This window comes from Calliphora vicina, chromosome X (assembly GCF_958450345.1).
Source record: "Calliphora vicina chromosome X, idCalVici1.1, whole genome shotgun sequence".
Classification (NCBI taxonomy): Eukaryota; Metazoa; Arthropoda; class Insecta; order Diptera; family Calliphoridae; genus Calliphora; species Calliphora vicina.
The window spans coordinates 8,283,862-8,298,175 of NC_088785.1; positions in this window are offsets into that span (position 1 = coordinate 8,283,862).

The following is a 14,314-nucleotide window of genomic DNA, read 5'->3' on the forward strand; positions in this document are numbered from 1 at the left end:
GAAAAGGAATGGCTCCCTCATTAGAAAAATAATCTGCCAACCTATCTCTCAGTTCCATTGCTGTTTGTGTGGACCTTCGAATATGTGAGGAAAATGAATGTAAAGGTCGACCTCCACTAGTTCTTAATTGGTTTCTCCAGTTACCTTCACGGATTGCACCATCTTCACCCTCCTCATCTATATAGTTTGCTGGACAATACCAAAGTTTATGGTCATTAAGCATAATAAAATTATGCAGAACTACACATCCTAACACTATTACATCAGCATTGTCTGGGGACATATCTAATGTCGTAAGCAATATTCTCCAACGAGCGGACAATATTCCGAAACAGTTTTATATGACTCTCAGGGCTCGGGACAGTCTGTAATTATAAACTGTTTTTCTAGATTCCAGATTTGAACCGGGGTAAGGTCGCATAAGATTATTTCGTAAAGGAAAAGCCGCATCGCCAATAAAATAGTGTGGGAATGGAATAGAGGATATCTCATGCAGTGGTTTACTTGGTGGAAGTGGTAATTTACCTGACATCAAAGATTGCCCAAATGGTGATAAACGAAATATTCCTTAGATAAAAAATATTTATAATTTCATTTGTTTAATAAACAATATATGTATATGTAAGTATATAAAAATCAAAACAAATATTTACCGCCATCGCTTTGGCTACCATAACTTCCAACGCTTACGGATGTAAATGTGTATTTAGCATCACAAACTCCCATTAGTACAATGCTAAAATATTTTTTATAATTATGGTACATCGATCCCGTGTTTTTGGGACACTTTATAGCTACGTGTTTCCCATCTATTGCACCTACACAATTGGGAATATCCCACATTCTTTTAAAATCGTTGGCAATATCCTGGTATTGGTGTGTTGTTGGTTCGCTAACATATATAGGAGACAAAAGGCACCATAATAGTTCACATGTTTCCAATGCTATATTGCGAACCGTGGTTTTACCCAACTTATAGATTGTATGGAACAACCGTGGCCCAAATATCTTAAAGAATTTTAAATTTAATAATTTATTTTAGTTGCCGTTGAAATATATTTTGACTTACAGCAGAGTTATTGCCAATCTCTCTTCCGGACTAATTCTTTGCCTAGGTTTCTTTAATTTATTACCAATTAAACTCAGTAATAAGTCGAACACATCGCGGCACATTCTTGTATGTTTAAAAAAATGTTCTTCATCTAATTTTTTCATCTTTATAAAAACTTTGTTATTATAACCCGCAATTATGTAGTCCCTGTTTATAGGTCGAACTCCCCATCTTCTAATGCGGCGTCTACTTTTTGTTTTTATTTTTTTGTACATTTGTATTAATTTAAAAAAACTCAAACTAATAAAAATATCTTCAGAATCCATTAAAAAAAACTTTTTTTTTTGTTTTATTATTTGATGTAAAAAAACAACTTGACCGACTGAAAAATATTTTGTTTTGTTTGTTTACGTCAAAAACATATGACACGTTTTTAATGTTCTATAATCGCACTAAAGTGTTACGTTAAGTCAACATTACGGTTACATTACATCAACGGTCGGCTAACCCAGCCTTTACGTTAAGTCAACATTACGGTTACATTACATCAACGGTCGGCTAACCCAGCCTTAGGAGAAACTCATACACAAACACACAAATACTACACTCTTTATTTAGGGTTTTATTTATGTTGTTGTTTTTTTATTACTTTTGCTTTGTTTTTTTTCTGATTGTTAATATTTGCATTAACAAACAGTATTTTTATTTTTTTTTGGCTGTTTAAATCAATATTTAAATATATTTATAAGTATTTAATAAGCGTCCATTCGCTGTTACTCTTTGTATATATTTTTTTTACACATAATGTATTCATCATCATACTAATTGCCATTATTACAACTTGCCTTTATGTTCGTAATAGTAATAGTTAACTTTAAGGGTACCTTTTTCTTTGTATTATTTTTTTTTTGTATTTATCTTCACAATTATTTTATTTATTTGTGAGAGCGATGTATCGTCTATCCACTGTAAACGGCATGATTAAAGTGGGTCCTAAGTGAGTGAGAATTCTAGGGGGAGACTTTTTGGTACTTTTTCTTTATTGGAATGGTACTTTTTGTAATTTCTTCACCAATGAACCTAGAAACATGAAATAAAGCTTATATGAACCCGAGTGACTGGAAAACCACAAGTGTATAACTACAAGTGGGTGCTTTTTGGTACTTTTTCTATATTCTAATGGTACTTTTTGAATTTTCTATAATATAATGGACCTAGAAATATAAGCGTATATGGTCCTAAGTGCTTGAAAATTCAAGCGGATACCTCATGGTACTTTTTGTTTATTCTAATGGTACTTTTTTTTAATTTTCTATAGCAATGAACTTAAAAACATGAAATTAAGCATAAATGGTCCTAAGTGAGTTAGAATTCTAGGGGGAGACTTTTTGGTACTTTTTGTTTATTCTAATGGTAATTTTTTGAATTTTCTATAACAATGAACTTAGAAACATGAAATTAAGCATATGTATATGGTACTAAGTAAGTGAGAATTCTAGGGGGAGACTTTGTGGTACTTTTTCTTATTCGATTGGTACTTTTTGTAATTTCTTCATTAATGAACATAGAAACATGAAATAAAGGTTATATGGACCCGAGTGGGTGGGCAACTACAAGTGGGTTCTTTTTGGTACTTTTTCTATATTCTAATGGTACTTTTTGAATTTTCTATAATATAATGGACCTAGAAATATGAAATTAAGCGTATATGGTCCTAAGTGATTGAAAATTCAAGCGAATACCTCATGGTACTTTTTGTAATTTCTTCACCAATGAGCCTAAAGCCATGAAATAAAGCTTATATGGACCCGAGTGAGTGGGAAACCACAAGTGGGGGATTTTTGGTACTTTTTATATATTCTAATGGTACTTTTTTGAATTTCCTATAATAATGGACCTAGAGTTTCCAAAAAATCGAAGGTTTCGGTTTTAAAAAATTAAAAACCGAATTAAAATATTAAGTATTATAGAAACAAAATTAGTTGATAATATAGGAAATGATATACAAATCTAAAATTCAAACTTGACGGGTTATGGTTTGGTGAATGCGAATTTAAAAGTGATAATCAATGGTACTATTTCCTTATTGCAATGGTACTTTTTGAATATTTTATAATAATAAACCTACAAATTTAAAATTATGAACACATTTTGCATTTTCTATAATAATGGACCCAGAAATATGAAATTAGACATTTACAATTAGATTCACAAAGTGAGACTTGATAGTACTATTTCTTTCTTCTAATTGGGGTGGCGAAGCGCACCGGGTCAGCTAGTATTATATATTTATATAGTTTTTCATTCCTAAAACCGATATCTTTCGTGGTGCCAAAAAAAGACTAATGCATTTTGATAGGGCAATGTCCTAAGAATCGCGCTAGGGTGTTGTCACTTTCGAAAAATTAGCCGATTACAGGGTATATCACATAAATATGTAAAAACAGAATCGCGCTAGGGTGTTGTCACTTTCGAAAAATTAGCCGTTTACAGGGTATATCACGTATAGATGTAAAAAGCAGTAACACTATATATATATAGTTTTGCATTCCTAAAACCGATATCTTTCGTGGTGCCAAAAAACGATTAATGCTTTTCGATAGGGCAGTGTCCTAGGAATCGCGCTAGGGTATTGTCACTTTTGAAAAATTAGCCGATTACAGGGTATACCACATATAGATGTAAAAAGCAGTAACACTGCTTCTTACCATATATACACAGAAAAAATTATTGCATAAATTTGTTCAATTAATTTATTTTTTGGTTCTATTTTAAACTTTAATAATTTTTTTTAATTAATTTAATTATTTTTTTACTTGGTTGAAGAATTTTTCGAAAAACAAAAAAAATTCTGACGTTTTAAAAGAAATTAAAAAAGGAAATGAAAAAATATTTAGAAAATGTGTATATATTTTAGTCAAATATAATAGTTTTGTAGACAATGTCCTCAATTTGGGCAATTTTGAAACCCTTTTATTCCGAATGGTGGGATGTCATGTTCTTCTATGGATTATGTTAAGCTGCACGGTAAGTGCAAACATGTTAGATTGTATATAAATGTCTGTAATTTTAAAGTCTTTGTACATATGTATTAATAAGATGCAAGCGTTATGGATGTGTAAATGCGGAATCCGATGTATGAAATACATTTTCTTTTGGAGATGACATTCCTTAGGTAAGTACGATTGTATTCCTTTCTAAAATGTCCTTAATTCGATGTAATTTTTCTTTTATAATCCATTAGATCTTATTTTTTTGGAATGCGTGCCCGAACTGACCCCGTTAAAGTTTTGTGGATTCTAATTTTTGTTGATCTTATTATTCCGATTGATCTTAAGGATAACACTTCCAAATTCAGACGATAGAATTTGTTCAATACGATGTTGAATTTCTTTGTTTTTGTTTCACCCCAAGGTCAAACTGCAACGTTAGTTGATGGCTGCCACCGAGATGATGCCATGTTTATTTTTAGTTTCTAGTTAAATTATAAGTACTTATGTAATTACATTAGACATTACATACATTACATACATTACATACATTACATACATTACATACATTACATACATTACATACATTACATACATTACATACATTACATACATTACATACATTACATACATTACATACATTACATACATTACATACATTACATACATTACATACATTACATACATTACATACATTACATACATTACATACATTACATACATTACATACATTACATACATTACATACATTACATACATTACATACATTACATACATTACATACATTACATACATTACATACATTACATACATTACATACATTACATACATTACATACATTACATACATTACATACATTACATACATTACATACATTACATACATTACATACATTACATACATTACATACATTACATACATTACATACATTACATACATTACATACATTACATACATTACATACATTACATACATTACATACATTACATACATTACATACATTACATACATTACATACATTACATACATTACATACATTACATACATTACACACAGAAGGACATGGCTATATCGATTCCGCTATCTATAACGATCCAGAATATATATACTTTATGGGGTCGCAAATGAAAAATGTGGAAATTACAAACGGAATGACAAACTTATATATACCCTTGCCACTCATGGTGAAGGGTATAAAAACACTCGCGTGAACAAAACATACCAGAAAACAAACTTTTTACCATACATTTATGATCAGTTGTATGTAATGTATGTAATGTATGTAATGTATGTAATGTATGTAATGTATGTAATGTATGTAATGTATGTAATGTATGTAATGTATGTAATGTATGTAATGTATGTAATGTATGTAATGTATGTAATGTATGTAATGTATGTAATGTATGTAATGTATGTAATGTATGTAATGTATGTAATGTATGTAATGTATGTAATGTATGTAATGTATGTAATGTATGTAATGTATGTAATGTATGTAATGTATGTAATGTATGTAATGTATGTAATGTATGTAATGTATGTAATGTATGTAATGTATGTAATGTATGTAATGTATGTAATGTATGTAATGTATGTAATGTATGTAATGTATGTAATGTATGTAATGTATGTAATGTATGTAATGTATGTAATGTATGTAATGTATGTAATGTATGTAATGTATGTAATGTATGTAATGTATGTAATGTATGTAATGTATGTAATGTATGTAATGTATGTAATGTATGTAATGTATGTAATGTATGTAATGTATGTAATGTATGTAATGTATGTAATGTATGTAATGTATGTAATGTATGTAATGTATGTAATGTATGTAATGTATGTAATGTATGTAATGTATGTAATGTATGTAATGTATGTAATGTATGTAATGTATGTAATGTATGTAATGTATGTAATGTATGTAATGTATGTAATGTATGTAATGTATGTAATGTATGTAATGTATGTAATGTATGTAATGTATGTAATGTATGTAATGTATGTAATGTATGTAATGTATGTAATGTATGTAATGTATGTAATGTATGTAATGTATGTAATGTATGTAATGTATGTAATGTATGTAATGTATGTAATGTATGTAATGTATGTAATGTATGTAATGTATGTAATGTATGTAATGTATGTAATGTATGTAATGTATGTAATGTATGTAATGTATGTAATGTATGTAATGTCTAATGTAAATACATAAGTACTTAAAATTAAACTATAAACTAAAAATAAACTTGGCGTCAGTTCGGTGGCAGCCTTCAACGAATGTTGCATTTTGACCTTGGGGTGAAACGAAAACAAAGAAATTCAACATCGGATTGAACAGATTCTCTCATCTGAACAAGAACTTACCCGAAAATGGAAGTATTATCCTTAAGATCACTCGGAATAATAAGTCTGGAATACCAGAAGCAACAAACATTAAAATCTACAAAAGTTTAACGTTGTCAGCTCGGCCACGCATTCCAAAAAACGATATCTAAGGGATGATAAAAGTAAAAACACATTAATAAAAGGATATTTTAGGAAGAAATATAATCGTACTTACGTAACGAAAGTCTACTCCAAAAGAGTAGAAAAAATGTCTTAAAAATAGCACACATTTATGTTTTGTATGATGTAACATGTTCGTACTTACCGAATAGCTTAACATAATGCATAAAAGAACATGCCTGATCCTATATTCCCATCTTTTGGAATTCACGCGTCTCAAAATTATCCAAATTGGAGACATTTTATACACAAATAGTGAGTTTGACTTAAACAATGTACAAACATTTTCAAAATATTTTTTCTTTTCATATTTGAATTTCTTGAAAAACGTCAAAATTTGTTTTTTATAAAAAATCCTACTACCAATTAAAAAAATAATTAAATTAATTAAAAAAAATATTAAAGTTTAAAATAAAACCAAATAATAAATTAATTGAACAAATTTAAGCAATAATTTTTTCTGTGTTGTTATACATATATCAAATATTAATCAAATTTAAAACTCCTTGACTTAAACTACTTGTTTTCTTTATTGGTAAGTTTGTCCTCCAGAAATAAATGAATCTGAACTTAAAACAGGCTATTTAAAAGTTCTGTATTTGTAGCATTGGGCGATATTTTTCGGGTATGTTGCAATCTAAACTATTTTATATGCTTATTTTTCGCTTCAGCTGCTTACCTCAGATCCATGGATCAGATTTTTATGTACCGATGCAAAAATAAGACGGCGCACAGAGGGATTTTGGTGTCAAAAAGTAAATTTTTCAAACACTTAATTTCAACAATCAAATGATGCAGTTTTGTAAAGATGAAATGTACACTTATAGTTCTAAGAAAAAAATTATTTTATTTTTAAAAAATTGAAGTAAAGTCCATGCAAGGGTGTTAAGCAAAAATTTACTTATATTTTCACGCAATTCAGTGGTTTATATATGTATAATTTTCCCAATAATACCATTTATATATAACATTTCTACATCAATAAAAAAAAATTATCGGGATACCATAAACCGTTAAAAAGATATGCCCAAATCTATAAGTCTCTAATAATTATTGTATTTTTGATTTTCCATTTTCCAAGAGCCCCACTTTCCCCCAAGCTCTTTTTTTAATAAAATGAAAGGTGGGAGTGTCTTGTTTCGATTAAAAAAAGAATAGTTTTCGGAACAGGATGAAAACTTAACATTTTTTGTCGAATAATAAACGAAATATCCAAAAAATTCTTATCTATGTATGGGTTTCGTGGGCGGTGGGCGTGACCGATTTTATTGAAACTCGACATGCGTTCCTTTTTGGTTTCAGTAAATGTATGTACCAAATTTCTAGACTTTTGCTTGGATATAAACAATTTTATGCGAAAAAATCAATTTGGATTGTATGGGCAGTGGGCGTGGTCGATTTTGATAAACTTTTATTTTTTCTTAGTTTGGTCCATATAATTCTCTGTGCCAAATTGCAGCGCTCTACGACCACTCCTTATAATTTTTGCAAAAAAATGTATGAAGCCATCACTCTGTGGAGCGGGTTAGTATATTACAGATTACACGCCCATCCGCAAATTTCCGCAACAAACCTCATCACTTTTATTATCTTAAGAATCAGATTAATACAATGAAAAAGAAACCTACGGGGGAATTTTGGGGGAACACAACTAAAACTTTAAGTAAACATAATGAAGTTTTACAAAAAAGTAACAAACTTATAGGTTAACTAAAACATTAATTTCACAAGAATTACAACACAAGTTAGTTTTTATTATTTTCTAAAGATAAAATACATACCTTTAACTTCAAAATCCATTGAAAATAATTTAATTTTGTAGACTACAGCAATTGCAAGACCGCTTTGAAATGCACTTTTGCTTTGAATTATTCATCCAGCGCACAGTGGGTTGAATGGTACCCAAAGTGGCGATTAATTCATAGAAGCCGTAGTTTTAAAATATTATATTTTTTTATTGATGAGTTATTATAAGCACATAAAAACACAGCATTTTAGAAAAGCGCATTATTGTTTTTTGGAAAAAAATACCTTTTTTCACAATTTATGCTGTAACTTTGGAATGGAAAGCGATAAATTATTGAATAAAATTGGAAATTAAAGCATACCTTATGTGCTATTAAAAAATTCAAAACATAAATTTATTGTATGTATTTATATTAGTATAAATTTAATTTAAAATCCAATTTTTGTTTTACACAAAATTGTATAAATTTACAATTTTTTTCAAAAAAGTCATAAAAGAAAATATTATAATTTTTTAGTACTGAATAATCATAAATCCATAAAAACACAGCACTTTAGAAAAAAAAAGTTTAAACAATTTTTTTTAACCCGTTAAATGCATTATTGTTTTTTGGAAAAAAAGACCTTAGCTCACAATTTATGCTATAACTTTGGAATGGAAAGCTATAAATTAATGAATAAAATTGGAAATTAAAGCATACTTCATGTGCTACTAAAAAAATAAAATTATAAATTTATTATATGTATTTATATTAGTATACATTTAATTTAAAATCCAATTTTTGTTTTACACAAAATTTTATAAATGTACAATTTTTTTTAAAAAAAAGCCATAAAAGAAAATATTATAACTTTTTGTAATGAACAAACATAAAAATACAACTTTAAAAAAAATGTAAAAGAAAAATGTTTTAACCTATTTTGTATCAGAATATGTTTTTTAGTAAGAGGAGTTCTTTCACTATAACTTAAATAAGTAAAAAACCTCAATAAACCCGCACTATTTTTTTTCTGTATATAGAAGCTAAAAGTTCATATTTTAAGAGCATTTAATGGAATTTACCCGATCTCGCCCTGATTTTTTTTAAACTCAATCTATATATCGAAAAAACCCCAATAATGGAGAACTTTAAAAAAAATCTTAAAAAATATTTTCAAAACATTTATCTAAACAAAAATTATTTATTTATGTTCCCAAATACCTGAAGTTGATGGTTCCATTTTAATATTTCTACTTTTAGCAGATTTAACAAAAAATATAAGCTCTCGAAATATCACAATTTTCAATTTTAACCACAGCACGCAAAATTTGTAAAAATTATTTGACTTTGACCGCTCACTGCCAATAAAGTAAGTTACTCACAACTGTAATTTTAGCAGTTTGTGATGTATTATTTAATGCACTTTAACCCAATACCAAACATGACTGAAACAGATAAATTTCAGCTTTTGAATTAATCGCCACTTTTGGTACATTTCAACCCTCTGTGCAGCGTCTAGCTGAGCTTTGCAAATGAATATTTGCTCATGCTTTTATTTTATTTTTAAAAAGTCCCGTTAGATTTCCAGAAAAAACCGGTTTGCCATTAAAAAGATTGGATATTTAAGAGAACATTTTTTTGCATTTTGTCTAAATATTTTGTGATCGTTTTATTTATTTTTGGCCTATGGGCGGAACCGCTGTGCAATGGGCATTCGGAAAAAAATATTTTTTAACCCGAATTTTTTTTTCATTAAAAATTTTTTTTTGTCATAACTTCTTTTTCTTAATTAAAGAAATTAAAAAAAAAATTTTGAAAAAACTTTTTTTAAAAAAATTTAAAAACAATTTGGAAAAAAAAAATTTTAAAACATTAAAAAAAAATTTTGATTTTGTTTAAATAAAAATATTTTTAAGTATAATTTGGTGAAGGGTATATAAGATTCGGCACAACCGAATATTGCTCTCTTACTTGTTCTTTCTATGTTTGTCAACAGTTTTTAACAATCTCACCAGTTTTTACACAAACAAAATGAATGTTGCACAGTGGTATGAGAATAAAAAAAGAGGGAAATAAATCAGTAACTTCTAAACCCTTACGCCTATTTGAATGAAATTTCACATGCGTAAAGAGAAAGTGTTGTCGAGTTTAAGTTTTGAATTTGGACCTCATGAGACCACCAGGAGCGGGACCAGGGGTTCCCAAAGTAGGACACCTCGGATATGTTCAATTTTTAAAATCGAGCACTGCTCGATGAGGAGATTCTATATGTGTAATTTTTTTTAAATCAGAACACAAACGAAGAAATATGATCATTTTAAAAATTGAACATACCCGAGGTGTCCTGGTCCCGCTCCTGGTAGGCTCATGAGGTCCAAATTCAAAACTTAAACTCGACTACACTTCCTCTTTGCGCATGTGAAATTTCATTCAAATCGGCGTAAGGGTTTAGAAGTTATAAATTTATTTTCATCTTTTTTTATTCTCATATCACTGTGTGTTGTTTTTTTTATTGTTGATTTGTTGTATAGTTGCATGTACTTGTATAAATATACTTTGGATGGCACTATTATATGATGTTTATTACCTTTATTAGCAAAAATTTGTTCAAATAATTGTACCTTTATTTAATTGTAACACATCTATTTGAAATTCCCTTTTGAATGTTTTATTTTAAACTTAATAAGGTTACGAATTAATCATAATTAAGTATAAAAACTAACATTAAAGGACTCAGTTTTATAAATCGAAATGAAAAATCTTTTAAAATATGGGGGATTTCATGTCAAGTGAACCAACTTTTGAAATCGATGTCCGATCGGGAGGAACTTTGCACCAAGGTTAGTTCTATTGGATAGTGGTGGAGAACTCTCTGAGTTAGAGGGAGTAAAAATTTGACATTTTGTCCTAGCAGGTGTTTTTTCTCATCCATGTACCTGTTGTTCTTAGCAAAATGTGTCCCAAATAATTTAGATAGCTTTCTTCAATATTTCGAAAAAAAGCTTATGGCGTTTTGCCTTTATTCTGCCTAAAAAAAAATGTAGTTTGGTAATCAAATAATGTTGCCCTAAAACCCCGAAGATAAGCTACACGTTTCACCCTCAATTTTATCAAACGGTTAGAAATGCAGCACTTTTTAAACAGCAAAATGTATAGTTTTACAACATTTAGAAGGTACATAAAAGAAAATTGCATAAATGGTAATGGTAAAAACGAAAGTTGGATTTTTGCCAGTCTCACCCCCAGTTTGGTAACATTGGTAAAAAATCATGCTGAAAAAAGGCTGATTTTGAAGAAACTTAAGAGAAATATAACATGAAGTCTAGTATTTATAAACAGCACAAAAATGGAAATTAACCCTTAATAGCTCTTGGGGTTAAAATGACTTTTTTCCCTTGTAAATGCATCTCAAAACTTCAGAGGGCTTACGGCACGTCTTAACCCCAATCGATTTACCTGAAATTTTTTCAGCATGATTTTTTTACCAATGTTTAACTGGGGGGTGATACTGGCAAAAATCCAACTTTCGTTAATTAAGGGAAACCTTAATGCCCACTGTAAAAACATAGGAAATTATAGCGAAGCGAATGTCTTAAGAAAAGTATCAATATTTAAAATCGCAGTATATTTTTTATACATTCAAAGGCATTAATTATATTCATTTATTTTTTTATAAAAATCCTTTCATATTTTTTTATTTTACTACGAAAGTGGCAGCGAAGCGCACCGGGTCCAGCTAGCAGAGAATAAAAATATGAAAAAATGATGTTGTCCGATTTGGCTAAAATTTTCAGCATAACTTTTAGACCTGGTGTCACAATATTCCATCCGGCACACTATACATATCCAGTATATGCGTTGTCCAAACACGGTTTGAACCTTAACAACTGTCGTCAAAAGCTGATGTTATTTATTAAAAATTTAATTTATTTATATTAAATATTGTATTAAAACATTATATTGAAGTCCTAAAAACCATTATATTTACATCTATTCAAATTGAAATATTATTTAACGGTTGTGTAATTATTTTAGTACTTAATCTTTTACAATTGTCAAGCTAATCTTTACTACAAAAAGTCATTTTATGTCAAAACTATTTTGGCATTAAAGTTAGCTGCGACTAACAAAATGCATCTTTAAATCAATATATTTATAACCATTGAACGGTGAGCTTGAAAATATCTCCAATAAATATTGAATTCCTCTAACTGATTCCTCTAACTGATTAAATTGTATTCCCTTTTAATGTTTCTCTATTTATAAACATAATTATAATTGCATTGGAGCAATTATAATTAACCAAACATTTCTTTTAGATTCACAAAAGCTTAAATCTCTACAAGCAACAAGATAAACTTGTTTATTTATAATAAAAGTAGGAACTTTTAAAACTCTATAAAGTTCTAATTTTATTCATGCGTATATTATAATTCAAATATTTCTTGTTACTATAGTATTATATATAACTAGTTGATATAATTAGTTCTTCAATTTTCTACAACCCACATACACATGCCTGTTCTTATTTATTTGCAAATAAAATATCTAAATTTGTACTGCATACTTTAGGAAGCTTTTTTATTACAGTTGACTGGACCGAAAAAAATTCCGAGTTATACCCGGAATTTTTTTTATTTTTTTTCTTTACAAACCATCTCCTGAAAATTTTGAATCGAATAAAAAAAAAACCAGCCAATCGCTCCAGCCGTTCTCACATGATGCCATTACATACATGGACCATTTAAGTTTTGTATATACATAAATATAGATATTTAATAAACTTGGGATAGCTTAATTTTTTTTTTTATTTTTTGAAACATACTGAAATGAATTGATGATTTTGGTTAGAACGAAACATTTAAAAAAGATCAATAAAAATAATAGTTTTTATAGAAATCCGCTAAAGGTTTATAAAGACAACTCGTCGAGTAGAAATTTTATACTTTCTGCTTCAATTTCAATCAGATAAAGGGTATCATCCTAACACAATTTAAACAAAGATTTATGTTTGAGCACATTGTTGTTGTGAACTAATCAAAATTGTCTCATGTTTCGTGATAAAACTCAGCCAGTTTTAAGTTATAATTTATATTTAATTTTGAAAAGGCAAACAATTTTGCTCAGAATAAAAACCAAAATCTATAACCATTGCATTATTTTATTTTAAGGTGCATACATTTCATTATATATTAAAAACTAGTTTAATTAAAGACATTTAAAATAAAGATAAAGCAACAAAAAAAAGGAAATTTTACACCAATTATTTTTACCAAACGCCAGTTATATGCGTGTGAACATTAAATGTTTGCATAAATTTAATAACAAGTTATTTTATCCTTCAACAGTATTTTAGGCGCTTTCTTAATATGTTTCAACATTTTTCGGACATATCACGTGGGAATAAAATTGAAGACAACTTTGTAGTTTTTTTGTTTTACAAATTTCAACATTTTCCTTAAAAAAATGTCCAGAATTTTTAACAAGAAATAAACTAGTTTTAAAACAAATTGTAAAAAATTACCTTAAATACATATAAATAAAAAGCATTAGAGAAGAGAAACTACCCCCTTCTGTACAACTATTCTAAGAAGTGCGCAAGATTAAGTTTATTGTCTTCAAAACTTCTTAAACACCCCTGACCACTGTCCAGACATTCAAAAACACGAACATGCTGAAATAGGGGTTCATGTGTAAAAATTGCCTTGAAGATGAGCATGATAAGTAAAAACAAAGTTATGAACACCTTTTTCAAAAATTATTTTTCTTTTTGTATGTTTTTTGTTTTGTTTTGTTTGGGAAAAACTTAACCAGTTTTTTGGGAAAATTTTTAATACGTAAGAGTACCCCATAATTTGGTTTATTTTTTATATCCAGTCCTGTGAAATTTACTGAACTGGATTTTGTAATGAGAATTTAAGAAATTAATTTAAAAAAAGGTGAATGAGAAACACAAATGTGTGCAGTCATTTCAATATACATCCATATTGACTGATGTATTTGGACACTTTTTTCTTGAATGACCTGCA